This window comes from Papaver somniferum, chromosome 10 (genome assembly GCF_003573695.1).
Source record: "Papaver somniferum cultivar HN1 chromosome 10, ASM357369v1, whole genome shotgun sequence".
NCBI lineage: Eukaryota > Viridiplantae > Streptophyta > Magnoliopsida > Ranunculales > Papaveraceae > Papaver > Papaver somniferum.
The window spans coordinates 15,923,289-15,935,897 of NC_039367.1; positions in this window are offsets into that span (position 1 = coordinate 15,923,289).

Sequence of the window (12,609 nt, forward strand, 5' to 3'; positions counted from 1 at the left end):
GGAAATGGATTTGGGTGAGGGTTTTGGGCCTTGGGTATGCCAAGCCCATATCTTCTTTAAGAACAATTCTTCCTCTTCAAGCCCATTTCTAGCCTTTTGATCTTGTGCACAACATTCTTCGCGGCTTCCTTGCGTAATTCCTCCTGGCTTTTCACTACTTTTCTGCTCTTTTCCGCTCCGCTATTCATCCAAACTTTATTTGGTACCTAAAAATGCAAAATTAATTAATAAAAATATTTATTCTTGAAAACAATGAAAATACAGAATATGGGTTAAAATGGAGAATTAGAGCACAAAAGATGAGTTAAATGCCAAGAAAAATATATATAAATATGTATTTTTTAGCACTCATCAATAACGTCCTCTAAGAATGTTTCAATGATTGAAATGAGAGTTTAGATGACATAACCAATGGTGGACATAAACATTGTTGTGGAAACACATTTATATATAATTCATATTCCTTGAACCAAAGTTTGCGAACTTTGTTGATCAAGAGAACCGGAAGAATGACGTGAGCCAAGTCCGCGAACTGCTGAAGTTCTCAAACTCGAGAATTTCTGCTGGAGTTGAAAAACTACTTGCGTGAATCTAAGTCCACGAACTCAGTCCCCGAACCTAGTCCGCGAATCGGCGAATTTATCATACCCGAGAATTTCTGCTGGAGTTTGTAAACTCTGCCCGGTAACTTAAGTCCGCGAACCTAGTCTGCGAACTTGAGAAGGTTATATATCTGAAGATGATTTCTGTACTTAAACTTAAAAAGACTAAGGAATGCAGTTTGCAAACCGTGGCTATAAAAGTTCATGAACCGATTCAAGTGAATCAAATCATCTTTGCTTCAATTGTGTCTTGTGTAGTACATAAGATTTCCTTGCAATTGAACAACTCTCTAACTAGTTCATTTGAAGTCATTTAAACTAGTTATGGTGAAGAAGAACATGGTTGATATGAAATGCTCATATGTCTAACCTTTTGGTTAACTATTGTTGAACCAACAAGTGCATATGTTTGGGTACGGTTAACAAACCTAGAAGCGTGCATTGTCAAGTGTGTGTAACAAAATAAGTTTTCGATCTAACGGTTGAGAAATATTAGCTTGAATCTAAATCAGGTTTTCATCTAACGGTGAATATTGAATGCTTTGTTACTAAGCTAACATTGATTGCAAACCCTGATTTGAAAGACTATAAAAGGAGACATCTAGTATTGTGCAAAACTAATCCCCACACCTTACGTGTGATACTAGTTTGCATACTAGAGTCGATTCTCATTTAACCTTTGGTTTTCTTCTTCTAAAACTAGGTTAACGACTTAAAGACTTCATTGGGATTGTGAATCCAGATCGATACTACTTTTATCGTAGTTGTGTGATCTGATCTTGCATCTTCTATCGTACGAGTACAATCAGATTTATTGGCTTGAGATTGATATCTCTGATAGGCAAGATATAAAAAGTAATCAAAAACATCTTCGTCTCATTGTTTGTGATTTCGCAAAATATTGTTTCACTACCATACAATTAAAATTGTTGTGAGGTGATTGATAAATCTAGGCTGTTCTTCGGGAATATAAGACCAGATTATCAATTGGTTCCTGTTCACCTTGATTATTATCAAAAGACGGAACAAAACCTTTAAGGTTTATCTGTGGGAGACAGATTGATCCTTAGATAGACTTGTCTGTGTGAGACAGATTTGTTCATTGTCAAAGCCTGTGATTTTGGGTCGTAGCAACTCTTAGTTGTGGGTGAGATCAGCTAAGGGAATCAAGTGCGCAGTATCTTGCTGGGATCAGAGGCGTAGGAGCATAACTGTACCTTGGATCAGTGGGAGATTGATTGGGCTTCAACTACAGTCCAGTCCGAAGTTAGATTGGAGTAGTCTAGTGTCTGTAGCGGCTTAATACAGTGTGTGTTCAATCTGGACTTAGTCCCGGGGTTTTTCTGCATTTGCGGTTTCCTCGTTAACAAAATTTTAGGTGTATGTGTTATTTCAATTTCCGCATTATATTGTTTTATCTTTATAATTGAAATAATACAGGTTGTGTGTTTAGATCATCAATTAGAATAATACAACCTTCGGCTGTTGATTGTCATTGATTGATCCTTGGATATTGGTCTTTGGTAACATCCAAGTTATTCCTTGCATTTGATTAGAACTCGCAGTTCCTGCTTGAGTAAATCAAATCAATAGAGAGATATAAACTCGTTGATATACTTTTAATTGATTGAGTCTTGTTGATTCTCTTAAAAGTATATTTGAGTTTGTCCATACAGATTGCTAAGCGAAATATTGGGTGGTGTTGTTAGACCCCCGATTTTCAAATTTTATTCCAAATTATTACAGTTTCTGGGTGGTTGTAACGAAATTTTTTACAAGCATATTCATTGCAAAATATTACATCGATCTGTTCAACTTCACACACACTATCCATTTTCATCAGGTGGGAGCTTCTGAGCATCTTCTTCTTATTATATCTCATTGTTTCCATTATTTAAGTAATTCTAAGAAGCCTTCTCATATTTCTCACCTAAAATCAACTGGCAGTTAAATATATGCAAAAATGTAACTTAAAAAATGAGAAGTGAAAAGGCAATCATGATAGCAAAATATTATATCTCAGTTTCTGGGTGGTTGTAACGAAGACTTTAGATAACATCTTAACTGAAATAAAGAGCCCTTCATCTACATGTAGTTTGTCCGTTTTACACAGTATATGAACATAAACTGGAGCATGTATTCTGAAAATGAGAAGAGAAAACTGTTAGAGCAATGCTCGATTGAACCCACAAGTTTTGGTATATCAAGCTTATTGTCAATATTAGATAATCAAAGCTATATCTTGATTTCTAGTCTACTAAGTCAAGTCTACGTCTAGGTTAGAATTTGGTAGTTGAGTATCAGACATCACCCTCGAAGACCGAAGATCGACGAAGAAATTTGGAGAACTTCTGTATCGAGTATGTGGAGACTGAACCATTCTATTTTAGTCAATGTATTACCATTCTATCTTTCTGAGATGATGTCATATGACTTCTAATAAGTTTACAAAGAAGAAATTTCGAGTCAATCTTGTCTTGTTAAATATCTTGAAATATGATTCTAGCAAAGATGTTCAACGATCCTTAATAACATTAGTTGTAAACAATTTATTGTATGAATTAATTTGTGGATCAATTGAAAATTTCCCATACAAATGATTTTATCACGTGGAAACATTTCAAACATCATAAAAGATAAATATTGAACTATATGATATTTCTGCTCAGGGTAGGTTGGCGAACCAGTTCGCAAACCATTGATATATGAGTTGCAGAAATACAGGAGGCTTGGCTAACCAGTTTGCAAACCGCAAGTTCAAATGGGGACAGTTCATGAACCGTTGTGAACTGGATTTTGAATGTTCGGTTCACAAACCATGGTCAAATGAATTCTATAGTCTTGTAGGGTGCCAAATCCGGTTTACGAACCGTTGCAGCCTGACTCGAGAACAGGCCTAACGGTTCACGAAACGTTGTACCAACCGTCCCAGTAGATTTTAGCAAATGCTTAAAGATTATTTTTTAAATATGTTTAGCATTGCTGGAACTCTCTCAAACACTTCTAAGACTTAATTGATCACTTAAACACTTATGTTCATGCATCATGATTAAATTCCTAGGTGTTTAAATGAACATCAAATTGCTATAGTTCTTTGGCATACTTGTCAAACCGAACAATCATTATACACGGTTCCAGAACCTGTTCCTAGTGTATATTCTTCTATTGTATTTTCAAGACCTAAAAGTGTTTGCTTGATTCTCAATATCTTAGCTTGAATTCTAAGCAACCCGTGGTATTTTAAATCTATAAATAGAGATGCTCTTTCAACCGGAAAATTCAATCCCTGACACTTTGTGTCCTAGTTGATTCTAGAGTCGTCCTATATAGACCTAGGTTTCCAATAAGAAACATAATTAGGTCTATGACTAAAAGAGTTCGCACTGGGGATTCATGAAGCCAGGTCCAACTATATTTACCTTGATAGTTCGTGTATCCTGATCTTGCTTTTCTGTTATCGAGATTTTCGTAATCTTTTTCAAGCAAGATAGACAGTAATCGCAAAGTTCTCTTCATCTCAGACTTTGTGATTCCTAAAGATAGATATCTAAAAGCTGATCTTAATTCATATTTTGAAGATTTTTCTTGAGATGTGGTTAAGAATCTAGGTTGCTCTTCGGGATTCGTAAGTACCGGATTTGTGAGATTTGGTAGATTTGTCTATTACAAACAGGTTTATTCACCTAGATCTTTGATCTAAACGGAAATCATATAGGCTTATCTGTTAGAGGAAGATTGGTATCAAAAGTATTCACTTCGGCTGAAGCAACTCTTAGGCTATAAAGGATGTCAGCTAAGGGAATCAATTGCATAGAGCCTTGCGAGGTTCAAGAGACATAAGGAGCGTGAATCTAACTGAATCACTTGGAGGGTGGATCCGGTATCAACTACATTCTAATCCGAAGTCTGATAGCGGGCTAGTGTCTGTAGCGGCTTAACACAGTTTGGTATTCAAATATGGACGAGGTCCCGGGTTTTTTCTGCTGTTGAGGTTTCCTTGTTAACAAAACTTTTGGTGTTTTGTGTTTTTCCTTTTCCGTGTTATATTTTTTATCTTTAAAATTATATTTACGCAAGTTGTACGTATTCAGTCTAAGTAGATACGTCTAAAAAGACGAGGGTACCCAAATACACCACAATCTTTTTGTTCCAACCTATAAGTCCTCTTACCAAGTGTGATAGTCTATGGACTAAGTGAGACAATACATCAACTTCGGTATTCACACTTTGTGTGATCGTCTATGGATACGAGATCGAGACAATAAGACAATCAAGGTGTGCTACTTGATAATAGGTTCATACTTAACCAAACTCTATAGGTCACTATCAAGTATGACGGAGTTAACGTAAAATGCAATTTACTTTAATTATAATAAAACAATTATAATGCGGAAAAATAAAATAAATTGCATAGCAAGATTTTGTTAACGAGGAAACAACAAATGCAGAAAAACCATGGGACCTAGTCCAGAATTGAATACTCTCATAATTAAGCCTCTATACAAAATCTAAACCAACTTCGTATAGTTTAGACCAAACATACTATCCCTAACTACTTAGTTACCTCAGTATCCATGCGCTTCCGACTTCAAGAGTCACGCACTGGTACAATTCTTTTGGATTGTATTCCAAACAGTAAAGGAACAACAAATCTGTTTGGTAACAACTCCTTCGATTCTATTCAAGATAAGTATATCTTAAGTCATACGCAAAGGCTCTTCCGTTTAATCTAATAATCTCCTTTTCCTGGTTAGATCAATCTAACTTTAAATATCGAAATAGTCAAGTCTAAATTCGCAATTAATCAATATATATATCAAGGAGAAATTATAAAGCGATGCTGATCTCATGCAACTAATCAATCGAATAAATCCTATTCTAGTTGGATCTCATCCGATCAAGGTTTGTGCACACAATTCACAAGATACTAAAACTAATAAGAAATCTTCTTCATCTTCAAATTTTCTTTAATCTTCAATAACCTGTACAACACCACTTGAATCTCTTGTGATCAATCATGCACAGAACGGAGTCTGTTAACAATGGATTATCACAAGATATCTTTAGATCTAACAATAGTTCTAAAGATCTCGTCGACACTTCGATTTAGTTTGAGTGAATCTTATATCAGAAGAGAAGATTCTCAAGAATAAAAAAACTAGGTGCAATCAAAGTTTCAACAACCGTTAATCAATCAAATCAATAATCGAAATCAATTATCTAGTTTCCCACCAATGGTACTCGTAGAGCTTCTTGATCCCACAGATGTCTTTAAACGAGCAGTCGTAAGATATTTCACCTAATTATGATACTTTCCTCTCTGAATAGACAACTCCACCAGAAACAACAAGAAATGAAGTTTGCCTGGATTTTTGGATAGTTTGCTAGAAATGCAAACTTAGGTATTTATAGACCAAGGTTGTTTGGACATCAAGGAATTTCCAAAACGAAAATATTATTAAGATATGCAATGAGAGGCCAAATTTGGTTTTCCTGATTCCAATAAATGTAGTCCAATATTTTCCGAGATCTCTCATAGAAAATCTCCAATTAGTAAATGCACATTACTAATTTTTATTCTCTAGAGTTGTGCATTAATTGCTGATAATTAAAGCATATAAAACCAATAACCTTAATTAAAAGATTCTTATTTTGTTTAGGTACAAGATCACCTTGAGTACCAAGGAATACCTTTGAACAATAAATGATAAGAGTTAATGCTCATGTTCAAAGTATGTTTATATCTTTACACATCAAACCCTAATTCCGAAACTACACAAGTTCATGAAGAAAATATGTAATTCATGGAAAAACATATTTGCATCTTGGAATCGGTTCTACCACACTTCCAAACAAGTTTAGAATTGGTTCTACCAATATTCCAAGACTACTATGTTATAGGTCATATCAAGTCACAATGGTTAGTTGTGATCGGTCCTACCAAGTCACATACATGGGTTCGGATCGATTATACCAATCACATGGATCGATTCTACTTAAACATGGTACCTACTAGTGATCGGTCATACTAGTCACTAGGATCGTTCATACCAATTACAAGGATCGATCACACAACCTTTTATTATCAGTCATACCAATTACCAGAATCGATCACACCAATTACAATGAGCGATCATGCCATCTCATGGTGATTACTTATGATCGGTTACACCAATTACCAGAATCGGTCATACCAAATCATAAGTCTAGGTATTTTGATCGTTTATACCAAGATACATAACCTGAGTTAAGATCGGTTCCACCAACTCACACATATTGGTCATCCAAAGAATATGCAATGAATAGCCTGACCAATATACCTATTGATTTCCCTTTCAATTTATGAAACAAGTTCACGAATTTACTTATTTTAAACACATGTAAAACATTATTTCCTAGGATGAAATCTTGACCATTAACCCATACACATAATCATAAAACTACACACAAGATTTTGTCGATATCATATCTATGAAGTTCAAAAGATAAGCGTTATACTTCGTAATATAATTCCTTAATACTATGATCATACTATTATGACCATGTCTATCCACTAGAGTATTATTTATATACAAGATTCGCATGTTATGTTTTCTATATAGCACGACTTGAAAGATACATTAGGAATGGAAAAAACTTCAAGTCAATATTACTAACCTCAGGTGGAAGGATGATATCGTTGTTGTAGTTGTTACTTCTTCTCGTTCTTCAGGTCTTCGGAGTAGTACTTGTATGTCTCAACATTCCTAGACTTTATAGTCTAACCTAAACGAAGTTGACTCTAGTATTTAATCAACCGACTCTATATGAGGTTTGATACTAAAATATGACAACCAAACTTGACATACCAACGCTTGGTGAGTTCAACCAAGCTATGCTTTAACAACATGGTTTAGATAAGTGGATGAAAATCTATGATTAAAGGGTTTAGATGAGTGGCTAAATATCTCCGAAATAACCAAAGTACTTCAGACAAGCAAGAAGCTACCTAAGCAGGCCCAACAGACCACATGATTGAAGAACGAGTCCATAATAGGGGAACCATTGTATGAGTTTGGTCACAACTAAGAGCAAGGGATATGGGTGGTCCCCAAATGGAGACTAACTCTTTAATATTAAGGAGGACTCGATCAAATGAATAAGTAAACCCATTATGGGCAAAAATAAAAGAATCACTGTCTCCTGTGTAGTAACTTTTTTTGAAACCAGATGGAGGACTGTCTCCCGTCCAAAATAAATAAATAAATAAAATCATCCACATGGGGGACAGTCCCCGTGTGAATCTAAAAAACTACAAGACAGGGGACCATCCCCCGTCCAGTGCAAATATTTTGCTACACGGGAGACAATCCCCCAAATAAACTAAATTTTTTTTTCCAACACGGAGAACTGTCCCGCGTGTAGCTTTATTTTCCAGACGGGGGAGTATCCCCCGTCTAGTGTTACACACCAACCACTCGTTCAGTTGAACGAGTATTGGGGGGTGAAAATGGGATGTAAATGACCCATAATAGCCTATAATTAGAGAAAATTGGTAGTTCACTCCTTCAAATGAAGGAGTGACACTAACCATAGACCTTGATCTAAGGGATTCTTGATCAACTGGCCTATTGTTTGATAGGAATTTACTAATCTAGACTCATTGCACTATTTTATGGCTAATACGATGCGATCTGTAAAACTATTAGATATCCGTCCTGACCATGAATTGATGGAAAATAATAAGCTTATGCATTAAAACAATAAGAAGCTAAGTTGTTGACAGAGATGAACAATGGACAAAAAGTAAAATTATGAGTGTAAAAATTCTCTTTGTTACATGATACCACGCCATATTGGTAAAACCAAGTTTGAACGAGAGGAGTTTCTATAAATGTCATGCCCGCTTCATATATGATTTTGTATACCCTGGTCCTCTTTAAGGACACTGGCATATAACATATTCAACTATGCCGGTACATCTGTGCCAGTCCACTTAGTTATTATTAGGAAATATGCTATATTTGAGACCAAGTCTTGGTTCTTGATGACCAAGTGTTATTATTGTATAACTACCTTGATTATTATTGAAAAATACAAGACAGATTAAGAATTTGACATGGCATCACGAGCCTGGTTCAAACCCTAAAAAAAAGAAAACGAGTTCTCATTAAACGGAGATGTGAAAACAAGAATAAATAAAGGAGGGAGGAAAAAGGAAAGTACTGGTAGATTCGTCAAAGAAAAATCCTGTGTATTTTCTAGGATCGAGTGATGGTCCTGGAATTATTATTACCCCGGTTGTTTTGAAAGGAACCAACTATGATGAATGGGCCAGAGCCATTATAATATCTTTGATATACAAACATAAGTTTGGTTTTGTTGATGGCATAGGAACGGAACTGGAAGACCTTGAACAGTTGGAGGAATGGATTGTTGTTCATTCAATGGTTGTTTCCTGGATTAACAACACATTGGAATCTTCCGTCAGATCAACTTTGGGGGATTATGATGATGCTGCTCTTCTCTGGACACACTTAAAGAAGCGATTTTGTGTTGTCAGTGGAACCAGAATCTGTCAACTCAAATCCTCTTTGATTGAATGCAAACAAGGGAAGACTGAATGTGTAGCTGAGTATTATGGGAGATTAAACAAGATATGTGAACTGGTGACCTACATGAAAATACCACAATGTAAGTGTGGTCACTGCACATGTAATATTGAGACACGGGTGACTGTTTTGAGAGAAGAAGATTATCTTCATTATTTTTTGATTGGTTTAGATAGTACAAATGGCTTACTGCGTGAACAATTGTTGGAAAGAGATTCTTTACCATTTATTGATACAGATTATCAGACAATAGGCAATTCTGAACGCTTGAGAATGTCAGACATTCTTTTATCTAAAGAAGTGCAAGAAAATGTCATGGCCTTTAAGTAGGGCTGTTCATGGTCGGTTTTGGTTCGGTTTCTAGCCAAACCAAAACCGAAACCAATATTATTGGTTTCTAAAAATCTAAACCAAACCAATCCATTAACCATTGGTTCGGTTTCCAAATGATTCCAGTTGGTTTCGGTTTGTCCCAGTGGTTTTTGGTTAACCAATAATTATGTCAAACCAAAAAAAAATACACAAATTTACAGATAAAAAAATCGTAGTTGCCGATAGTATTGGTTTACACAAATATACAGACAAAAAAAAATCAAGAATAGTTCAAGCTTACTCTAATTCTAGAGATCAAATGAAGATATATAATATATCTTAATTTAGATATTGACAAATAAAAAAGAAGGAAGACGGGAAGAAAAAAGTCGAGTAGCAGCAGCTGTAGTTGGGGGTGGAGAAGGGAGGAGGCTGAGAGAAGGAGAAAGAGGGAGAGTATCATAATGAAATATTAGATTTAGGATTTCTATTTATCCTCTAAATTAATGGGTAGAATCTAATACTTTTAAATCGACGGTAGAAATTAAGTTTAAAAATTAATCGGTTCCCCAATGGTTTTTGGTTCGGTTTTCAGGTCAAACCAAAACCAAACCAGTAATGTCGGTTTTTCAACATTTTTTACCAAACCAATCCAAATCTAAATGGTTTGGTTCGGTTTCTTGCTTATTGGTCTGGTTCGGTCGGTTTCCAACGGTTAACCGACACCATGTTCAGCCCTACCTTTAAGGTATAACCTGACCAAAGAACAAACACTAATACTTATGATGCTGCAGTTTTGCAAACATTGTAACCGAGAAGGAAACTCTGATGATGGTTGCTATCAAGTGATTGGCTATCCTGATTGGTGGGAAGACAGACCACGTGGTGGTAGAGGATATGTCTGAAAAAGCGGGGGTATAACAACACCACCCAATATTTCGCTTAGCAATCTGTATGGACAAACTCGAATATAATTTTAAGAGAATCAACAAGACTCAATCAATTAAAAGTATATCAACGAGTTTATATATCTCTCTTGATTTGATTTACTCAAGCAAGAACTGCGAGTTCTAATCAAATACAAGGAATAACTTGGATGGTACCAAAGACCAATATCCAAGGATTAATCAATGGAAATCAACAACCAAAGGTTGGATTACTCTAATCGATGATCTAACACACAACCTGTATTATTTCAATTATAAAGATAAAACAATATAATGTTGAAATTGAAATAACACAGATGCCAGAAATTTTGTTAACGAGGAAACCGCAAATGCAAAAAAAACCCCGAAACCTAGTCTAGATTGAACACACACTGTATTAAGCCGCTATATACACTAGCCTACTCCAAGCTAACTTCGGACTGGACTGTAGTTGAACCCCAATAAATCTCCCACTGATCCAAGGAACAGTTATTCTCCTACGCCTCTGATCCCTGCAAGATACTGCGCACTTGATTCCCTTAGATGATCTCACCTACAACTAAGAGTTTCTACGACCCAAAATCGCAGGCTTTGACAATAAACAAATCTGTCTCACACAGAAAAGTCTATCAAAGAATCAATATGTCTTCAACGGATAAACCCTAAAAGTTTTGTTCCGTGTTTTGATAATAATCAAGGTGAACATGAACCAATTGATAATCCAGTATTATATTCCCGAAGAACAACCTAGAGTTATCAATCACCTTACAACAATCTTAATCGTATGGTAGCGAAACAAGATGTTGCGGAATCACAAAAAATGAGACAAAGATGTTACGTCTTTTGTTAACCGTACCCAAACGTATGCACTTGTTGGTTCAACAATATTTAACCAAAAGGTTAGCCATATGAGCATTTCATATCAACCATGTTCTTCTTCACCATAACTAGTTCAAATGACTTTAAATGAACTAGTTAGAGTTATTCAATTGCAAGGAAATCTTATGTACTACACAAGACACAACTGAAGCAAAGATGATTTGATTCACTTGAATAGGTTCATGAACTTTTATATCCACGGTTTGCAAACTGCATTCCTTAGTCTTTTTAAGATTAAGTTCAGAAATCATCTTCAGATATATAACCTTCTCAAGTTCGCAAACTAGGTTCGCGGACTTAAGTTACCGGGCAGAGTTTACAAACTCCAGCAGAAATTCTCGGGTATGAGAACTTCGCCGGTTCGCGGACTGGGTTCGCGGACTTAGCTTCACGCAAGTAGTTTGTCAAGTCCAGCAGAAATCTTTGGGTTTGAGAACTTCGGCAGTTCACGGACTGAGTTCGCAGACTTGGCTCACGCCATTCTTCCGGTTCTCTTGATCAAAAAAGTTCGCAAACTTTGGTTCAAGGAATATGAATTATACATAAATGTGTTTCCACAACAATGCTTATGTCCACCATTTGTTATGTAATCTAAACTCTCATTTCAATCATTGAAACATTCTTAGAGGACGCTATATAGTTTTTACACCATTTCCCGTCAAAGAAATTTTCAAGATGATTGAAACATATCATGACTTTCGTCACATGGTAAAGATAAACTTGACCGAAGCGAAAAGCTTACCAACACATATTTCGAGATATAGATATGCGATATATACTCGGCTCGAAATACCAAATGTGTATAATCCAAGTCTATATATATAGCATACGACTTCTTGTCTGAAAGAGTAGGAGATAGAGTAGATAGACTTTTGAGTGATAGATAAGTTCAAGTCTTCACATACCTTTTTGTCGAGAAGTTCCACCGTTTCCTTGAGTAGTTCTTATACTTGTATGATGAATCCCCATCAATTCCTTGAGCTAAACTACATTTTCTATCCTAGTCCGAGACTTAGATATAATAGACTAGAAATCAAGACTTATAATTTTGATCACTAACATTGACAAACATGCTTGAGATAGCAACGCATGCGAGTTCGACCGAGCAATGCTCTAACAATCTCCCCCTTTGTCAATTTTAGTGACAAAATTATCAATATATATGGAATACAAAAAAGATAAAGAAACTTTAGTAGCTCGTATTCCACATGTCTAATCTTCAACATTCCTCGAAATCTTCGTCACTTCCAAGTATTCCAATGATCCCAAAGGTTGTAAGTTTAGCATCACCTTTGTTGA